Here is a 16130-nt window from a genome sequence, read left to right on the forward strand (position 1 = left end):
CGGGTCTCCCGCTTTCACCCGCCCAAGAAGACACAGGGTCACGGAGCGCTGAGGTGAGAGAGGGAGGGGCCCAGGTTGAGAGGTCAGTATTGGTTCCCTATGTGTTCAGTCATCTGCGGTTCTGCTGTGTGCTGTTATCTGGTACACAGAAATCCAGACTGAGCGGGTTCTTCTGTAGTTTGATTGGGAGTCACTGTTTCGATGAGCTAGTCATTTTAACGGGATTTTGGCTGAGAGGCTCATTTCTCTTCCGTTGTGCAACATGTTACTACAAGGCTGCGATTCTCTACAGATGAAGAAACGGACGTCCAGAGAGCTAGGGACTTGCTCAGGTCACACGCCCAGGGAATGATGGAGCTGGCACTTAAACTTTGCCTAGCACTCAGGCTATTCTCCTTGGCCATACTCCTCAGAATGGGTTTTAGTTCTTGTGCAATGTGGCCGTGAAGTATTAGACATCTCACAGTGATTGGTTAGTCGGAATATGATCAATATAATGAATATAACATTATCATGACATAGTTACGTATTAAATGGAAAGAATTGTATGGAGATTTTCTTCTTAAAAAAAAAAAAACCACTCTCTGCCAAGACTGAAACTTATATTCAGTCCATAAGCTTTGTAAACAAAGAAAAAACTGATTTATTTTAACAGAATGTTTGAGATTGGTTCTGTATTGTTTTCAGTATATGCTCAAATAACTGATTTCCTGAATATGCCTTTTGAGAAAATGACCTGTCAAAACAAAAGTCTGGTTTTTAAAATTATTTCCCTCTGAAACACAATTTTTAACACAATAAGATAGATCCAATTAATGTTCTTTAGAGCAACAGACATTCAATTAAGCTCATGTTTCAAAATTAACCTCTCTGAAGGACAGAGAATTCATATTTTAAAAGTGTTCTTGATTCTAGTCTTTATTCACTGCTAATCAAGCCCAATTTGGGGAGAAAAAATTATATATTTTAATATGGAATTGTGTAAGAACCTGCTGAACTCAAATTTTACTTAATAGAAACAATTGATTTTATTTCTGTTGTTAGATGGCATTCAGAGTTGAACCAAGTAGACCCCAAATGCACAAAGAGTGTGCTATAATTTTTTTTCTTCTTAGGATTCATTGATTTTTTAAGTCATTGGAATATTTGTTTGCTTTTTAAGATGTCTGCCGTCTGACACATCCTTTGCTGGGTATTCAGAAACATGCTTACTTGCTCTTTGTTTTGTGTTAGGAGGTGAATTCTTTTCCTTTAGCCTGGTTTATCTGCATCTGCAGTAATTAGTTGGGTGGTGAATTAAATGAGTTACACCTGAGTTAGTTGAGAGCTTTTATCTGCCTGCATGAGTAAGAAAATTCTAAGCTTCCACTGAACTGAAAACTCAACTCCTTGGCAGGATAGAAGGTAACAATGGTTGGAGCTAATGAGGTTCTGTTGGAAGAGACTGGATAATCATTTAAAAATCCATTCATTGGCTGATCTGTCTGTCAGGATGGGGCATCATCACACATATGGCAGGTTTCCTGAGCCTCTGTACACTGTGGTGAGCATACCTCTTTCAGAAGAGTCCACTACCCCAAAGCATCAATAACCACATTTTAATGATAGGAGCAAAGGGTGAACTTGTATTTCTTAATCAAAGTGAACTTCTGCACTTGGCCAACAGTATCCTGTATTGAAGGAAAAATGGCTTTTCCATCTTCTGTTTGTTTCTAAGAGCCAGCAACAAGCTCTTGGCATCAATATTCACAGTGGGTTTTCAAACACTCCGCAGAAAACATCAATAGCATCTGCTCACACCCAATCACCCTACCCCACATTCATTTGGGGGATGGTTGTAAATAGCTGAGTGGTTAGATTTCACACTCTTCTGTATTTAAACTCAGCACTGTGGCCTAAATTCAGCATAGTTAAAACACTGCTTCAAAATAGCTGAATTTTATCTTCAGCCTCACTCACGAGGCCCACTTGACCAGATAGGAGAGCCACCGACTGTGGACTCCAGTCCTAGCTTCTCTGATTTACTAAAGACCATGATAATTCCTGGGTAGAGTCAAGAGGCCAAGACTTAAATCATGTATGGGTTAGCTTTGAGGTCTTGGTCAAGTGCTTTAGTTTTAACCTTAATTTTCCTTTTCTATAAATATGTCAAAGAACAGATTACTTCACTGCTTGTGCTCATTTCACATGCTAGCAAGATAATGCTCAAAATCCTTCAAGCTAAACTTCAACAGGGTGTGACCTAGAAATTCCAAGTGTACAAGCTGGATTTAGAAAAGGCAAAGGAATCAGAGATGAAATTGTCAACATTCCATTGGACCGTAGAAATAGCAAGGGAATTCCAGGAAAACATTTGCTTCATTGATTACACTAAAGCCTTTGACTGTGTGGATTACAGCAAACTATGGAAAATTCTTAAAGAGATGGGAATACAAGGCCCCCTTACCTGCCTCCTGAAAAACCTGTATGCAGGTCAAGAAACAACAGTTAAAATGAGACATGGAAAAACAGGTTGGTTCCAAATTGGGAAAGGAGTACTTCAAGGTTATATATTGTCACCCTGCTTATTTAACGTCTATGCAGAATACTCCTTTCCTGATTTGGAACCAGTCTGTTATTCCACGTTCGGTTCTAACTGTTGCTTCTTGACCTGCATTCAGATTTCTCAGGAAGCATGTCAGGTGGTCTGGTATTCCCAACTCTCTAAGAATTTTCCACAGTTTGTTGTGATCCACACAGTAAAAGGCTTTGGCATAATCAATAAAGCAGAAGTAGATGTTTTTCTCTTGTTCCTCTGCCTTTTCTAAATCCAGCTTGAACATCTGGAAGTTCACGGTTCACGTACTGCTGAAGCCTGGCTTGGAGAATTTTGAGCATTGCTTTACTAGTGTGTGAGATGAGTGCAATTGTGCAGTAGTTTGAGCATTCCTTGGCATTGCCTTTCTTTGGGATTGGAATGCAAACTGACCTTTTCCAGTCCTGTGGCTACTGCTGAGTTTTCCAAATTTGCTGGCATATTGAGTGCAGCACTTTCACAGCATCATCTTTCAGGATTTGAAATAGCTCAACTGGAATTCCATCACCTCCACCAGCTTTGTTCGTAGTGATGTTTTCTAAGGCCCACTTGACTTCACATTCCAGGAAGTCTGGCTCTAGGTGTGTGATAACATCATCATGAGGAACCAGGATCAAACTGCCAACATCCGCTGGGTCATGGAAAAAGCAAGAGAGTTCCAGAACAATATCTATTTCTGCTTTATTGACTATGCCAAAGCCTTTGACTGTGTGGATCACAATCAACTGCGGGAAATTCTGAAAGAGATGGGAATACCAGACCACCTGACCTGTCTCTTGAGAAATCTGTATGCAGGTCAGGAAGCAACAGTTAGAACTAGACATGGAACAACAGACTGGTTCCAAATAGGAAAAGGAGTACGTCAAGGCTGTATATTGTCACCCTGCTTATTTAACTTACATGCAGAGTATATCATGAGAAACGCTGGGCTGGAAGAAACACAAGATGCAATCAAGATTGCCGGGAGAAATATAAGTAAACTCAGATATGTAGATGACACCACTGTTATAGCAGAAAGTGAAGAGGAACTAGAAAGCCTCTTGATGAAAGTGAAAGAGGAGAGTGAAAAAGTTGGCTTCAAGCTCAACATTCAGAAAACGAAGATCATGGCACCCAGTCCCAACACTTCATAGAAAATGTCAGACTTTATTTTTTTGGGCTCCAAAATCACTGAAGATGGTGATTGCAGCCATGAAATTAAAAGATGCTTGCTCCTTGGGAAAAAAGTTATAACCAACCTAGACAGCATATTAAAAAGCAGAGACATTGTTTTACCAACAAAGGTCCATCTAGTCAAAGCTATGGCTTTTCCAGTAGTCATGTATGGATGTGAGAGTTGGACTATAAAGAAAGCTGAGTGCTGAAGAATTGATGTTTTTGAACTGTGGTGTTGGAGAAGACTCTTGAGAGTCCCTTGGACTGCAAGGAGATCCAGCCAGTCCATCCTAAAGGAAATCAGTCCTGAATATTCATTGGAAGGACTGATGCTGAAGCTGAAACTCCAATGTTTTGGCCACCTGATGTGAAGAATTGACTCATTTGAAAAGACCCTGATGCTGGGAAAGATTGAAGGTGGGAGGAGAAGGGGATGACAGAGGATGAGATGGTTGGATGGCATCACCGACTCAATAGACATGAGTTTGGGTAAACTCCGGGAGTTAGTTTTGGACAGGGAGGCCTGGCATGCTGCAGTCCATGAGGCAGCAAAGAATTGGACACGACTGAGTGACTGAACTGAACTGAACTGATGCAGAGTACATAGAGTGAAATGCCAGGCTGGATTAAGCACAAGGTGGTATCCAGATTGCTGGGAGAAATATCAGTAACCTCAGATATGCAGATAACACCACCTTAATGGCAGAAAGTGAAGAGAAACTAAAGAGCCTCTTGATGAAAATGAAAGAGGAGAGTGAAAAATTTGGCTTCAAACTCAGTATTTAAAAAATGAAGATCATGGCATCCCATTACTTCATGGCAAATAGCTGGGGAAACAGTGGAAACACAGACTTTACTTTCTTGGGCTCCAAAATGACTGCAGATGGTGACTGCAGCCATGAAATTAAAAGACACTTACTCCTTAGAAGAAAAGCTGTGACAAACCTAGACAACATTTTAAAAAACAGAGACATTATTTTGCCAACAAAGATCTGTACGGTCAAAGCTATGGTTTTTCCAGTAGTCATGTACAGGTGTGAGAGTTGGACCGTAAAAGTGGCTGAGCACCAAGGATTTGATGCCTTCAAACTGCGGTGCTGGAGAAGAGTGTTAAGAGTCCCTTGGACTGCAAGGAGATCCAACCAGTCCATCCTAAAGGAGATCAGTGCTGAGTATTTATTGGAAGGACTGATGCTGAAGCTGATGCTCCAATACTTTGGCCACCTGATGCGCAGAACCGACTCATTGGACAAGACCCTGATGCTGGGAAAGATTGAAGGCGGGAGGAGAAGGGGACGACAGAGGATGAGATGGCTGGATGGCATCATTGACTTAATGGACATGAGTGTGAGAAAAGCCCAGGAAATAGTGAAGGACCGGGAGGCCTGGTAGCTGCAGTCCACGGGGTCACAAAGAGTCAAGCGGGCATGACAGAGTGACTGGACGACAGCATTAAGTGTGGGATCAAATCAGAATCCCTGTGTATCCCACAAGGTTACTCATTTTAGTTGGGGAGCTTTGAATAGCATTTCCGACGTTATAGCTAAATAAGCGCATGCTGTCCACCTTCTGCGTGTGTGCTTGCCCAGTCGTGTCTGATTCTTTGTGACCCCATGGACTGTAGTCTGCCAGGCTCCTCTGTCCACGGAACTTTCCAAGCAAGAATACTGGAGCGGGTTGCCGTTTCCTACTCCATTCTATGTTATGGGCATCGGTTCACCTCTGGAGAACATCCAGCCCCATTCCACATGACACGTATTGCGGACAGCTTTCTCGCGACTGTGAGCCATGATGTTCACGTTGCAAGCACTCCTGCTTGCTGGACCACGGAGCTGTTTCCCACACCTTCATCCTTCAGTTCATGCTCTGTTAGGAAGCCGATGGTTTTCTCAATGTATCTGTTAAGATGTGGCACCCAAACCTGAACACGGAGCTCGAGTTGGAGGTCTGAGATGGATTCAATATATTCTCATTTTGGAGAGGACAAAATGCAGTCCCAAGGTTGCCATAGCTGTGTTGGGAAGCTATACCCACTGACCTCACTGAACTTTTCATCCATAAAACCCATAGATATTTTTCATATCACTTCACATGCATACATTTCCACCTTCCAACGCTTAATGGTAAACAATGGCTAGCTTTTATCAAGGGCTTACAATGTACAAGGCACTATGTTATGTGGATTGCATTTGCTAAATGCTTAGTTCTCATAGAAAATTTATAGGCAAAACTTGTTATTTTCCCTGTTTTGTAGATGAGGAAAATGGGAGTTATGAGACATGCAATAGTTTTTTGTGCCCTGACCATGTATAGTGCACCCTGGTTAAGGTCACTTATTGATTCTAGGATTTCCTTTTCCTTTCTTCTCATTTCACTCATGCCCTTTCCCCCTCTCTTATGGGTCTGTTAGAATTTTTCGCTTACATGGTCACGTTGTCAGTGACTGCGAGGGTTTGTCTCTCCTTTTCTAATCCTTTTGTCTTTTCCTCCTTTTTCTTGCCTTACTGCAGTGGCTAGGAGTTTCAGGCCAATATCGAGTAGGAGTGGTGAGAATTAACATCCTTGTCTTATTTCTACTTGTCAGAGGGAAAATTCAGTCTTTCATTATTAAGTATGATACTAGCTGCAGAATTTTTGCAAATCTCCTTTATGATTCTGAGGAACTTCCTTTTTATTCCTAGTTTGCTGAGAGATTTTTAGAAATCATGAATAGGTGTTATGGTTTTTTCTTTATCTGTTAATATAATCACATGGTTTTTGTACTGATTTTTAAATATTAAACCAGCCTTAGTTTCTCAGAATAACCTTCCCTGTTTGAGTTGTATTATTCTTTTGACAGATTAACAGATTCAACTTGCTAATATTTTGCTGAGAATTTTTATGTTTTTCTGAGGCATACTGGTCTGTAGTTTCATTGTCTTTTAATGTCTTTGGGTTGGTGTAAAGGTAATGATGGACTTGTAAAAATTATCTGTAATATGTTTCCTCCTTTGTGCCCTCTGGAACAGAAAGAGTAGCATCGACGTCATCTCTTCTTTAAATGTTTGGTAGAATTTACAGTGAAGCCATCTGGGCCTGGAAATTTCTTTTCTAGAATGTTTACAAATGTCTACAAATTCATTTTCTTTAAAATGTGTAGAATTTTTAGGTTATCTATTTTATTTTGGGGGAGCTTCATTAGTTTCTGGTTTCTAAGGAATAGGTTTACTTCATCCAAGTTCTTAAATTTACGTACATAGTAGTTCGTTATGGTCCTTTTAATATTTTGATGGTCTATGACCTATGGTGGAGAAGGTGATGGCACCCCACTCTAGTATTCTTGCCTGGAGAATCCCAGGGATGGGGGAGCCTGGTAGGCTGCAGTCCATAGGGTCGCAAAGAGTCAGACACAGCTGAGCGACTTCCCTTTCACTTTTCACTTTCATGCATTGGAGAAGGAAATGGCAACCCACTCCGGTGTTCTTGCCTGGAGAATCCCAGGGACGGGGGAGCCTGGGGGGCTGCTGTCTATGGGGTCACACAGAGTCGGACACGACTGAAGAGACTTAGCAGCATGGCCTGTGGTGATATCCTCTATTTCATTTCTGATACTGATAATCTGAGGGCTTCCCCGGTGAGGCAGTGGTAAAGAATCTTCCTGTCAGTGCAGAAGATGCCAGAGATGTGGGCTCCATCTCTGAGTCGGGAAGACCCCTGGAGTTGTTATTCAGTCACCCAATTGTGTCCAACTCTTTGGACCCCACAGACTGCAGCAGATCAGGCCTCCCTTTCTCTCACAGTCTCCTGAAGTTTGCCCAAGTTTATGACCATTGCGTCGGTGGTGCCGTCCAGACATCTCATCCTCTGATGCCCTCTTGTCCTTCTGCCCTTGATCTTTCCCAGCCTCAGGGACTTTTCCAATGAGTCGGCTGTTTGCATCAGATGACCAATACTGGAGTTTCAGCTTCAGCATCAATCCTTCCAATGAGTATTCAAGATTGATTTCCCTTAAGATTGACTGGTTTGGTTTCCTTGCTGTTCAAGGGACTCTCAGGAGTCTTCTCCAGCACCACAGTTCAAAGGCATCAATTCTTCGGCACTCCACCTTCTTTACGGTCCAGCTCTCACAGTGGTATGTGATGACTGGGAAGACCATCGCCTTGACTATATGGACCTTTGACAGCAGAGTAATGTCTCTGCTTTTCAACACACTGTCCAGGTTTGTCACAGTTTTCCCACCGAGAAGCACACATCTGGCTTCCTGGCTGCAGCCACCATCCACAGTGAGTTCGGAGCCAAGAAGAGGAGCTCTGTCACTAGTCCCACCTTTCCCCCTTCTGCTTGCCATGAAGTGACGGGCCAGATGCCATGGTCTTAGTTTTTCTAATATGTCATTTTAAGCTGGCTCTTTCACTCTCCTCCTCAACCCTTATCAGGAGGCTATTTAGTCCCTCTTTGCTTTCCCCTGGAGCAGGAAATGGCAACCCTCTTCAGTATTCTTGCCTGGAGAAGCCCATGGACAGAGGACTCGTGGGCTACAGTCTGTGGGGTTGCAAGGAGTCAGACACAGCTGAGGACACGACTGAGCACGCACGTATGTGCCTTGGACAGGGAGGGACGATCGTTTGTCTCATCTCTCTGCCTTCTTCAGGATTGTTAGAGGTTTATCCATTATAGTGACCTTTCAAAATATCGTTTTGTTTCATCACTTGTATCTGTTGTTTTTCTATTTTCCATTTTATTGACCTCTGCTCTTTATAAGTGCTGTATGCTGCTTAAATGGGACTTACTGTGTTCTTCCTTTCCTAGTTTCTTGAGGTTCAAGCTTAGGGAATTAAAAAAATATGAAAGCATTTAATGTTATGAATTTCTCTCTAAGGAATTTGTTCAGTTCAAAATAATTTCTAATTTCCCAAGGAATTTTCTTCTCTTTTATCCATGGACTTAACTGTGTTTTCTTTAATTTCTATGTGTTTGGAAATTTTTGTGTTATTCTTTTCTATTGATTTTAATTTTAATTCTGTTATGGTCAGAGAATATGCGTGTATGACTCAAATTTTTAAAAAATTGGCTAAGGTGTGATTGTGACCACAGATATCATTTCTAGCTATAAAGGAAAGTCAGTCTCCTTCCAGAGTGAAAAGGTGGATACTTGTTGGGCAGCCCTTCAAAAAGACTTGACAGATGGATGGTGTGTTTGGTTTTATAGCGGTGAAAGGAGAAGCAGACTAAACTATTCCGAGAAATCAGGGATGAAATGTACACTAGCAGCTTAAGACATTTAATGAGTCCAGGTGTAGAGATGCAAGAGACTAGATAATTAAATACACATTTTAGTATATAAGACGCAGCCTGCTTGGTGGAACTGGTTAGATGGGGCCACCAGGAGAGAAGGAAGCGCAGCAGGTTCTTGTGCTCCTCCAGCAGGAGGGTGGCCATTTCTGTCTTAGCTGCCGGCTGAATCCTCTCTGGAGGCCCCAGCCTGATATCTGCCAGGCTTTGTGGTCTGCTGAACCTGCCCTGGGATGTGGTCAGCCAGCGACTGCTGGGTCTGTATGCCTGCATCTGCGGCTCCTTGCAAACTAACCCCTGACCACTGGATGCCACTCTTCCGTCAGAGTTTTGGTTTGCCCACCTCTTGCTATAATATTAAACTCCTACCAGTGAATAATCATTTCTGGTTTTGCCCAAGGGTTACAGTGTGAAGTTTGGTGAAACTGTTTCGCTGATCGTAACGTCCGTATCTCCAGCGAGCTGATGCCTGGCTTAGCAAACCACAGAAAGCTTTCAGTTCCAGTGTGCTTGTCTCCTGGTTCAATCTGAGTCATCGAAACCTCGTCCACTAGGCTGCCTCCCATTGTGAGCAAACCGTGGGGCCAGAACCTCGGCATTTTCATGCTTGCCCCTCTTCTTGACTCCAGTCAGAAGTCATTTGAGCACAGTTAGATTCTTTTTAGCAGTCTCCTGTCTTGCTGCACCTCCCCCCTCACCCTCCGGGCTGAGTGAGGTTTCCCCTTCACCAAAGTTGCCCAGCATCTTAGATGCAATTTGTTTCCATGCATTGTATTTATTTACCTTGGGAGGCTGACAGTAATGTGTGCAGGCTGTGAAGTTAGACTGTGGTGGATTACCTAAATGGCCCCTTCGCCACAGAGCTCTGCAGTTTATCTCACTAGAAGACAGAATATATTCCTCTGCCCTTACCTAAGTTTGTCCACATAGCTTTTTTTGACCAATGGACTGTTGACACGGCCCATGTAGCCATCTGCAAATGTGGTCGTGAGAACAACACGCTTGAGGCAGCCCGGTGCTCCCAGAAAGACGACAGGCATTTGGAGTCGCCCTGAATCAAGCCCAGTCTGGATCAGATGGCCCTCAGCTGACCTGCATGTCACTGAGAATAAGAATACAGGCTTACTCTACTGGATTCCCTGATAGCTCAGCTGGTAAAGAATCTGCCTGAAATGCAGGAGACCCTGGTTTGGTTCCTGAATTGGGAAGAAGAGATAGGCTACCCACTCTAGTTTTCTTGGACTTCCTTTGTGGCTCAGCTGGTAAAGAAGCTGCCTGCAATGTGGGAGACCTAGGTTCAAACCCTGGGTTGGGAAGATCCCCTGGAGAAGGGGAAGGCTAAACCCACTCCAGTATTCTGGCCTGGAGAATTCCATGGACTGTATGGGGTCCCAAAGAGTCAGACATGATTGAGCGACTTTCACTTTACTGATATTTTGGGTGGTTTATTGGGAGCATTTCTGTGGCAATACATAGACTAGGATTCCAATCTAATCTCTGAAACTTACCAGCTATGATTTTGAAATATACCAGCCTTTTAAAGTTGGATTGGTAATAGCTTCTCTTTAGGGTCATGCCAGGCAAGCAATTATTCGTGCAAAATGTCAAGTGTGAGGCCCAAATCGCCTTTACAGTTACTGGCCCAGAGTAAGTGCCCAATAAATGTGTGCTGAGTGCATGACTGAAGCTTTAAAGAGTGATGGTGGTGAGAAATATGCCACTATAGGATCTCAGGGCTTGTTTAAAATATTGCAGCCATGGGATTGGTCTCTAGAATTTTTTTCGGGGCATTAATCTTTTCCAGTTTGCGGGGAACCAAGAGGTTCCATGACGCCTAGAGCATAGTATGAGGAAGTGGCCCTACACTCTTTCTGAGGCTTCTTTCACCTCTGTCATCTTCTGATCCCAGGATCCTTGTTCTTTGAGGATTCATTCCTTCCCACATGACCTGTGGCTATCTGATCCTGCTCCTTTAGAGTACCTATGTCAGGATTCCTCCTCTGTCAGAAAGCCCTGAATTATGAAGGGTATCTGAATCAGAAAAAGTGGTCTGCAGAGGAGAGGGGATATAACATTACCAAAGAACCCTAACTTCCAAGTTTGCTGGCGGTCCTGTTTGCGACTCAGATGCATTTTTTGAGATGTCTGCCAGTGGTCTTGTGCCTCACCCACTAGTTGTTGAATCTTAATGTCATTTGTCACTGAGCCCCAGGAAAGGTGCTCAGTGGCCTGCCCATTTGTTCTGCGAGCTAATTGTGATGGGCACCTGTGATTCCAACCTTGCCGTCATCTCAGGAGGGTCACAGATCTTTCCTAATTGATGTTTATGGCTCACTCTGGTCCCCTGAGATGGAAACAGAGGGAGAGATGTGCCAAGTGATTGCGCTGTGATTTTTATCCCCGATTGATAACAGGCTGTGAGGATAATCTAAGCACTGTCCTTGGGTTTGGGGCTGGAGGCTCTGAAAGCGTTGCTGAGCCTCTCGTGTGAGCAGGTTAACTGGGGATGTGGCACAAGTTACAGCTGCAGGTTGGAAGACTTCGCAGCCGTCAGGGCCTGCCCGGGCCCAGGTCCAGGCTGCCCCCTCCCAGCATGGATGGAGCCAGGGTTCAAAGCTAGACCACCTTTTTTTGTGGCCTGTTGTTTATTTCTACCACACTGAGCTAATTAGAAGCACCATTAATGAACTTTGTTAACCAAACTTTCAGAAACAGAGATCTGATGGGAATAAGAGGTGTTTATTTGGGGTTTGTTAGGACTGTAGCTTGGGAGACACAGATTCAAGAAGCACTTGAACTGTGTTCCACCAGACAAAATGGGGGCAGCCCATAAAGGCAAAGACAGTGAGATTATATACTTTGTTTGCCAAGAAGTAGGCTTGGGATTGATAGGGAAGATGCAACGTTGTCGTTATAGTAGATGGCATGATACTACATATAGAAAACCCTAGTGGCTCCACACAAATGTGTGTTGAGTACATATTGTTGCTGTTGTTGAGTTGTTAAGTTGTGTCTGACTCTTTTGTGATCCTGTGGATTGTAGTCTGCTAGGCTTCTGTCTGTCTATGGGATTTCCCAGCAAGAATACTGGAGTGGGTTGCCACTTCCTTCTCCAGGGGATCTTTCTGACCCAGGGATCGAAACCCGGGTCTCCTGCATTGCAGAGGGATTGTTTACCACTGAGCCACCAGGAAAGTCCACTGAGTACATGACTGAGGTTTTAAAGAGTGTTGGGGTGAGAAACACCAATTCATGGGACTTAGGGGCTTGTTAAACAAATTCAGCAAGGTAGCAGGATACAAGATTAACATACAGAGATAGGTTGCACTTCTTTACACTAACAGTGAAGAATCAGAAACGGAATGTAAGCAAACAATTTCTTTAAAAATTGCATTAAAAATACTTAGGAATATTCCTCACTAAGGAGGCAAAAGACTTCTGTACTGAGAAGTACAAAACATTAATGAGGGAAGATGACTCAGAGAAATGGAAAGATATCCCATGCTATTGAATTAGAAGAATTAATATTGCTAAAATGGTCATGCTACCCAAAAGAACCTACAGATTTAATGTAACATCTATCAGAATACTGATGACAGTTTTTCAGAGAATTACATCACACAGACCTGAAATTTTTTGGAATATAAAAGACACAGAATAGCCAAAGCAATCTTGCTGGGGTGGGGGGAGGTTGAAACAAAGCAGGAGGCATAACCTTCCCAGACTTCAGACAACATTACAAAGGCACAGTAATCAAAGCAGTGTGGTACTGGCACAAAAATAAAAGAAACTGGAACCGTGTAGAGAGCCCAGAAATATACTCACAGCCCTTTGGACAATTAATCTTCAACAATGGAGGCAAGAATGTGCAGTGGGGAAAAGACAGTCTCTTCCCAACATCAACACAAGGTAGGCAAAGTTGGACTGTCACATTTAAATCAGTAAAGAACTCGTTGCACACAAAAGTGATGCAAACGGCTAAAAGACTTAAAGATAAGACATGACACTGTGAAGCTTCCGGAAGAGAACATAGGCAAAACATTTTCTGACATAAATTGTACCAAGGGTTTCTTAGATCAGTCTCCCAAGGCAGCAGAAATAAAAGCAAAATAAACAAATGAAATCCAGTCAAACTTGTAAGCTTTTTCACAGCAAAGGAAACCATAAACAAAATGAAAAGACAGTCTACAGACTGGAAGAACATATTTGCAAATGATGCAACCAATAACGACTTAATTTCTAAAATATACAAACAGTTCATACAATTCAATAACAATAGCAAAAAACCCCCCAGACAACCCAATTGAAAACTGGGCAGAAGACCTAAACAGACATTTCTCCAAAGAAGACATACCGATGGCCAGTAGTCACGCGAGAAGATGCTCAGCATCGCTAGTTATAGAGAAATGCAGATAAGCGCTGAAATGAGGCACCACCTCGCACTGCTCAAAGGACTGTCATTTAAAGTGAAAACTGAAAGTGAAGTCGCTCAGTCGTGTCCGATTCCCTGCGACCCCGTGGACTGTAGCCTACGAGGTTCCTCCATCCATGGAATTTTCCAGGCAAGAGTCCTGGAGTGGGTTGCCATTTTCTTCTCCAGGGCATCTTCCCGACCCGGGGATCAAACCTGGGTTTCCTGCATTGCAAACAGGTGCTTTTACCATCTGAGCCACCAGGGAAGCCATTTAAAAGTCTATTCATATTAAATGCTGGAGAGGGTGTGGAGAAAAGAGAACTCTCCTACACTATTGGAGGGAATGTGAATTGGTACAGCCACTATGGAAAACAATATGGACGTGCCTCAAAAAACTAAAAATAGAGTTGCCATATGATCCAGCAATTCCATTCCTGGGCATATACCCAGAAAAAGCATAACTGAAAAGGTACATGCTCCTCTACGTTCAGAGCGGCAATATTCACAATGGCCGACATGGAAGCGACCGAAATGCCCATCAACAGATGAATGAACGAAGATGTGGGATACATACACACACACACAGACACACACGCACACACACACATGCACACACACATACACACACGGACACACACATACACAGACACACACACACAGACACACACATGCACACACACATACACACATGGACACACGCACACACACACAGATACACACAGACACACAGACACAGACACACACACACAGAGACACACACAGACACACATGCGCACACACATACACACATGGACACACACATACACATGTGCACACATACACACGGACACACACACGCACACACAAAACACTCACACACATACACACATACACACACACGCACACACACATACACACATGGACACACGCATACACACACAGACACACACAGACACACACACACAGACACACACAGACACACATGGACACACACATACACACGTGCACACATACACACAGACACATACACACACACCCAGACACACACGCACATAGACACACACATACATGGACACACACATGTGCACACACACATACACACATGGACACACACAGACACACACAGACACACACATACACATGTGCACACATACACATGGACACACACAGACACAGACACACAGACACACACACAGACACACACACATACACACATGGACACACGCAGACACACACACAGACACACACAGAGACACACAGACACACATGCGCACACACACACGGACACACACAGACACACACACAGACACACATACACAGAGACACACACACAGACACACGCATACACACACAGACACACACAGACACAGACACACAGACACACACAGACACACATGGACACACACATACACATGTGCACGCATACACACAGACACATACACGCACACACACAGACACACACAGACACACACACAGACACACATGCACATAGACACACATGCACACACACACACATGGACACACACGTGCACACATACACACATGGACACACACGTGCACACATACACACGGGCACACACACGCACACACACAGACACTCACACACACATACACGGACACACACACGCTTACACACAAACACACACACACGCGCACACACACATAGACACACACAGACACACACAGACACACACACAGACACACACAGACACACAGACACACAGACACACATGGACACACATACACACGTGCACACATACACACGGACACATACACGCACACACACAGACACACACACAGACACACATGGACACACACACGTGCACACACACATACACACATGGACACACACATACACACACAGACACACACGTGCACACATACACACGGACACACACACATACACATGCACACACACAGACACACACACAGACACATGCACACACACATACACACATGCACGCACACACAATGCACACATACACACACACGTGCGCACACACACATACACAATCACACATGCACAATGAAATATTACTCAGCCATAAAAAATAACGCAATAGTGTCATTTACAGCAACACGGATGGGCCTAGAGACTGTCCTACTAAGTGAAGTTGGTCAGAAAGAGAAGGAAACATACACCGTATGGTATCACTTCTATGCGGAATCTAAGATATGATACCAATGAATGTGTCTATGAGACGAAAATGGGCTTATTAGAGAACAGACTTGTGCTTGCCAAAGGAGGAGGAGGGACGGGCTGGGAGATTGGGATCAGCAACAGATGCAAGCTGTCATCTATAGGACGGCTGAGCAAGCTCCTACTGTACGGCACAGGGAACTATACTTAGTGTGCCTGATAAAATATAGTGGAAAAGACTATGAAAAAATATGCATAACCGAGTCACTTTGCTGTATAGCAGAAATTAAACACAACATTGTAAATCAACTATGCCTCAATAATTTTTTTTAAAAAAGGAATTAGGATTGGAGCTATCAAGAAGTAAGTGTGCTTGTTAAGCAAAGATTAATTGGGGTCGGAAATGATTCACAATTGTGGAGAGGGGGGATTGTTGAAACTTTAAGGTTACAATGGGCAACTACTGTTTTGAAAATGGCTAGTGGTGTCCTTGAACTTGATTCAGTTCAGAGAAATTTCAAGTTCTCAGTGATGCAGGACCATGTCTGGAAACACATCCAAGGTGGCCACATGGCTCCATTTTGGATGCCTGAATC

The sequence above is a fragment of the Ovis canadensis genome, chromosome 1, assembly GCF_042477335.2.
Source record: "Ovis canadensis isolate MfBH-ARS-UI-01 breed Bighorn chromosome 1, ARS-UI_OviCan_v2, whole genome shotgun sequence".
In the NCBI taxonomy this organism is placed as follows: Eukaryota; Metazoa; Chordata; class Mammalia; order Artiodactyla; family Bovidae; genus Ovis; species Ovis canadensis.